This window comes from Mesoplodon mirus, assembly GCF_964341445.2.
Source record: "Mesoplodon mirus genome assembly, contig: HAP1_SCAFFOLD_495, whole genome shotgun sequence".
NCBI classification, from domain to species: Eukaryota; Metazoa; Chordata; class Mammalia; order Artiodactyla; family Ziphiidae; genus Mesoplodon; species Mesoplodon mirus.
In genome coordinates, this window is record NW_028295494.1 from 180,049 (window position 1) to 185,856 (window position 5,808).

The following is a 5,808-nucleotide window of genomic DNA, read 5'->3' on the forward strand; positions in this document are numbered from 1 at the left end:
TTTTCTCCAGAGAGTCGATGGCCAAAACATTCAACGGACTCCCTGAACACAGCACTAGCTGCTCTTTCGTAGGTGTCATGTCAGTGGCTCTCAGGGCAGAGCGTGGGCTGCAAGGAAAACACACTTCCCTCAGTGTGCGTTCCGGGTGCACTTACTTGGCAGACCTCTCTCTATGCCACGCGCAAACGAGAGAGGCCCTGCAGTTTTCTAAATGTAGATAGATTCGCCTGAACACTACTAGGCTTAGAGAAGCTGCGAGGACATGTCGCAACCTCCCCAAAGCCTTATGTCCCAGAGACCAGCCACACGTTGCACATCACAACTTCCTCGGGTTCGAACTTCATCCGGGAAGTGGCCAGAGTGCCCCCTTCTGTCTGTTTTGGCTCGCTGGAAACTGATCGCTCTCGGGCAGTTTGGAACTTTCAGATTGGCCATGTATGTGCATGGTAGCACGTCCCAGCTGTAAGGAGGACCGCTGCAGCCTCCACGCCGCCTGAAACAGAGTGCTGCTGCCACTCTCACGTCCTGGAATGCCCTACGTAGGAAAAGGGCGTTTCCCTGAGGGCAGTACGGTGCTTCCAGTTCCCTGCAAGAGGCATGGGAAAGGCGCCAAAGCCTAAAGGGAAAACGCCACTGCCTGCCAGGCTCATAGTAAGGACCATGTATTGCATTTGGAAGATTGGGCATACGTCATTCGCCAGGAAAACCTAGTCCATGGAGTGCCTTCAGTTAGTGAGCTTCTCTGAACTCTGGGATGACTGCGTCCTCCGCACCTCCCATGAAAGAACACTGAGACCTGAGTATCCCTTCCTGGGCGACTTCACAACCCTCAGGGATCTTTGGCCTCCGGGCATCTCTCCCTTCACGCCGAGTGAAAAGCAGCACACTGCTTTCTTCGTTGGAGAGCTAAGTGTCTGAGCTTTCTAAAGTCCACCCAAACACGGGTCCAGCAGGTCTTTTAAGTGTACGGCCAGTGGCTCACAGCACTGCACCAGGGCCACAATGAGAAAACACGCTCCTCAGTGTTTGTCTTGGGAAGCCTCACTGGTCTTCTCTTTAAGCCAAGCAGCCCGTTGACCTTCGAAGCAACCTGACAAAGGCACGGTTTGCCCCTGAAACACCCAGAGCCCTTTTATAAGGTGTACGGGCGTCGGAGCCTAACCCAAGTCAGTGGGGACGTCACGCCACTCGCCGTAGGCCGAACTGCCCTGCTACGAATTTCAACGGGGAAGGACAGGGTGCCGCTTCCGACCCTTTGACTGTGCCAGAAACTACACGTATTAGGCTCACTGCAACTTTGATATTGCTGACCTAGTGAGAAAAGCACTATTTTCCCCACTGGAGAGCAGAAGGCCTGTGGTGTCAAATTTCCCTGAGACAGTGCTGTTCTCTGTCTGCTCTTCACAGCTAGAGTGCCTTCACGGAGAACAGAGCGTCCTTGGAGAAACAGAGAGTGCCCTGTGCATTCCAGGCGGCACTCCAGATCACCCACTGCAAAAGGGAAATCTAAACCTCTCTCCACGGTTCAAAGGATCGATCGGATGGCCCATTTACACATCGAGGTGTTCAGCGGTTTTTCCACTGCCTTCTGGAGAAGTACTGCTGGATCTCTAGTATGCTTTTCCTATGGCACCCACGTCCTCACTGTGGCCCAGGGAACAACACTGTGTACAGGATCACCCTTCCTGGCTGACTAAGCAGCACCATGCTACCTAAGACCTCCGGATCACCTCTTTGAAAGCAGAGTGAAAGGCAACCCTCTGCTTTTTCTCCAGAGAGTCGATGGCCAAAACATTCAACGGACTCCCTGAACACAGCACTAGCTGCTCTTTCGTAGGTGTCATGTCAGTGGCTCTCAGGGCAGAGCGTGGGCTGCAAGGAAAACACACTTCCCTCAGTGTGCGTTCCGGGTGCACTTACATGGCAGACCTCTCTCTATGCCACGCACAAACGAGAGACTCCCTGCAGTTTTCTAAATGTAGATAGATTCGCCTGAACACTACTAGGCTTAGAGAAGCTGCGAGGACATGTCGCAACCTCCCCAAAGCCTTATGTCCCAGAGACCAGCCACACGTTGCACATCACAACTTCCTCGGGTTCGAACTTCATCCGGGAAGTGGCCAGAGGGCCCCCTTCTGTCTGTTTTGGCTCGCTGGAAACTGATCGCTCTCGGGCAGTTTGGAACTTTCAGATTGGCCATGTATGTGCATGGTAGCACGTCCCAGCTGTAAGGAGGACCGCTGCAGCCTCCACGCCGCCTGAAACAGAGTGCTGCTGCCACTCTCACGTCCTGGAATGCCCTACGTAGGAAAAGGGCGTTTCCCTGAGGGCAGTACGGTGCTTCCAGTTCCCTGCAAGAGGCATGGGAAAGGCGCCAATGCCTAAAGGGAAAACGCCACTGCCTGCCAGGCTCATAGTAAGGACCATGTATTGCATTTGGAAGATTGGGCATACGTCATTCGCCAGGAAAACCTAGTCCATGGAGTGCCTTCAGTTAGTGAGCTTCTCTGAACTCTGGGATGACTGCGTCCTCCGCACCTCCCATGAAAGAACACTGAGACCTGAGTATCCCTTCCTGGGCGACTTCACAACCCTCAGGGATCTTTGGCCTCCGGGCATCTCTCCCTTCACGCCGAGTGAAAAGCAGCACACTGCTTTCTTCGTTGGAGAGCTAAGTGTCTGAGCTTTCTAAAGTCCACCCAAACACGGGTCCAGCAGGTCTTTTAAGTGTACGGCCAGTGGCTCACAGCACTGCACCAGGGCCACAATGAGAAAACACGCTCCTCAGTGTGTGTCTTGGGAAGCCTCACTGGCCTTCTCTCTAAGCCAAGCAGCCCGTTGACCTTCGAAGCAACCTGACAAAGGCACGGTTTGCCCCTGAAACACCCAGAGCCCTTTTATAAGGTGTACGGGCGTCGGAGCCTAACCCAAGTCAGTGGGGACGTCACGCCACTCGCCGCGGGCAGAACTGCCCTGCTACGAAGTTTCAACGGGGAAGGACAGGGTGCCGCTTCCGACCCTTTGACTGTGCCAGAAACTACACGTATTAGGCTCACTGCAACTTTGATATTGCTGACCTAGTGAGAAAAGCACTATTTTCCCCACTGGAGGGCAGAAGGCCTGTGGTGTCAAATTTCCCTGAGACAGTGCTGTTCTCTGTCTGCTCTTCACAGCTAGAGTGCCTGCACGGAGAACAGAGCGTCCTTGGAGAAACAGAGAGTGTCCTGTGCATTCCAGGCGGCACTCCAGATCACCCACTGCAAAAGGGAAATCTAAACCTCTCTCCACGGTTCAAAGGATCGATCGGATGGCCCATTTACACATCGAGGCGTTCAGCGGTTTTTCCACTGCCTTCTGGAGAAGTACTGCTGGATCTCTAGTATGCTTTTCCTATGGCACCCACGTCCTCACTGTGGCCCAGGGAACAACACTGTGTACAGGATCACCCTTCCTGGCTGACTAAGCAGCACCATGCTACCTAAGGCCTCCGGATCACCTCTTTGAAAGCAGAGTGAAAGGCAACCCTCTGCTTTTTCTCCAGAGAGTCGATGGCCAAAACATTCAACGGACTCCCTGAACACAGCACTAGCTGCTCTTTCGTAGGTGTCATGTCAGTGGCTCTCAGGGCAGAGCGTGGGCTGCAAGGAAAACACACTTCCCTCAGTGTGCGTTCCGGGTGCACTTACTTGGCAGACCTCTCTCTATGCCACGCGCAAACGAGAGAGGCCCTGCAGTTTTCTAAATGTAGATAGATTCGCCTGAACACTACTAGGCTTAGAGAAGCTGCGAGGACATGTCGCAACCTCCCCAAAGCCTTATGTCCCAGAGACCAGCCACACGTTGCACATCACAACTTCCTCGGGTTCGAACTTCATCCGGGAAGTGGCCAGAGTGCCCCCTTCTGTCTGTTTTGGCTCGCTGGAAACTGATCGCTCTCGGGCAGTTTGGAACTTTCAGATTGGCCATGTATGTGCATGGTAGCACGTCCCAGCTGTAAGGAGGACCGCTGCAGCCTCCACGCCGCCTGAAACAGAGTGCTGCTGCCACTCTCACGTCCTGGAATGCCCTACGTAGGAAAAGGGCGTTTCCCTGAGGGCAGTACGGTGCTTCCAGTTCCCTGCAAGAGGCATGGGAAAGGCGCCAAAGCCTAAAGGGAAAACGCCACTGCCTGCCAGGCTCATAGTAAGGACCATGTATTGCATTTGGAAGATTGGGCATACGTCATTCACCAGGAAAACCTAGTCCATGGAGTGCCTTCAGTTAGTGAGCTTCTCTGAACTCTGGGATGACTGCGTCCTCCGCACCTCCCATGAAAGAACACTGAGACCTGAGTATCCCTTCCTGGGCGACTTCACAACCCTCAGGGATCTTTGGCCTCCGGGCATCTCTCCCTTCACGCCGAGTGAAAAGCAGCACACTGCTTTCTTCGTTGGAGAGCTAAGTGTCTGAGCTTTCTAAAGTCCACCCAAACACGGGTCCAGCAGGTCTTTTAAGTGTACGGCCAGTGGCTCACATCACTGCACCAGGGCCACAATGAGAAAACACGCTCCTCAGTGTTTGTCTTGGGAAGCCTCACTGGCCTTCTCTCTAAGCCAAGCAGCCCGTTGACTTTCGAAGCAACCTGACAAAGGCACGGTTTGCCCCTGAAGCACCCAGAGCCCTTTTATAGGGTGTACGGGCGTCGGAGCCTAACCCAAGTCAGTGGGGACGTCACGCCACTCGCCGCAGGCAGAACTGCCCTGCTACGAAGTTTCAACGGGGAAGGACAGGGTGCCGCTTCCGACCCTTTGACTGTGCCAGAAACTACACGTATTAGGCTCACTGCAACTTTGATATTGCTGACCTAGTGAGAAAAGCACTATTTTCCCCACTGGAGAGCAGAAGGCCTGTGGTGTCAAATTTCCCTGAGACAGTGCTGTTCTCTGTCTGCTCTTCACAGCTAGAGTGCCTTCACGGAGAACAGAGCGTCCTTGGAGAAACAGAGAGTGTCCTGTGCATTCCAGGCGGCACTCCAGATCACCCACTGCAAAAGGGAAATCTAAACCTCTCTCCACGGTTCAAAGGATCGATCGGATGGCCCATTTACACATCGAGGCGTTCAGCGGTTTTTCCACTGCCTTCTGGAGAAGTACTGCTGGATCTCTAGTATGCTTTTCCTATGGCACCCACGTCCTCACTGTGTCGCAGGGAACAACACTGTGTACAGGATCACCCTTCCTGGCTGACTAAGCAGCACCATGCTACCTAAGGCCTCCGGATCACCTCTTTGAAAGCAGAGTGAAAGGCAACCCTCTGCTTTTTCTCCAGAGAGCTCGATGGCCAAAACATTCAACGGACTCCCTGAACACAGCACTAGCTGCTCTTTCGTAGGTGTCATGTCAGTGGCTCTCAGGGCAGAGCGTGGGCTGCAAGGAAAACACACTTCCCTCAGTGTGCGTTCCGAGTGCACATACATGGCAGACCTCTCTCTATGCCACGCACAAACGAGCTAGGCCCTGCAGTTTTCTAAATGTAGATAGATTCGCCTGAACACTACTAGGCTTAGAGAAGCTGCGAGGACACGTCGCAAACTCCCCAAAGCCTTATGTCCCAGAGACCAGCCACACGTTGCACATCATAACTTCCTCGGGTTCGAACTTCATCCGGGAAGTGGCCAGAGGGCCCCCTTCTGTCTGTTTTGGCTCGCTGGAAACTGATCGCTCTCGGGCAGTTTGGAACTTTCAGATTGGCCATGTATGTGCATGGTAGCACGTCCCAGCTGTAAGGAGGACCGCTGCAGCCTCCACGCCGCCTGAAACAGAGTGCTGC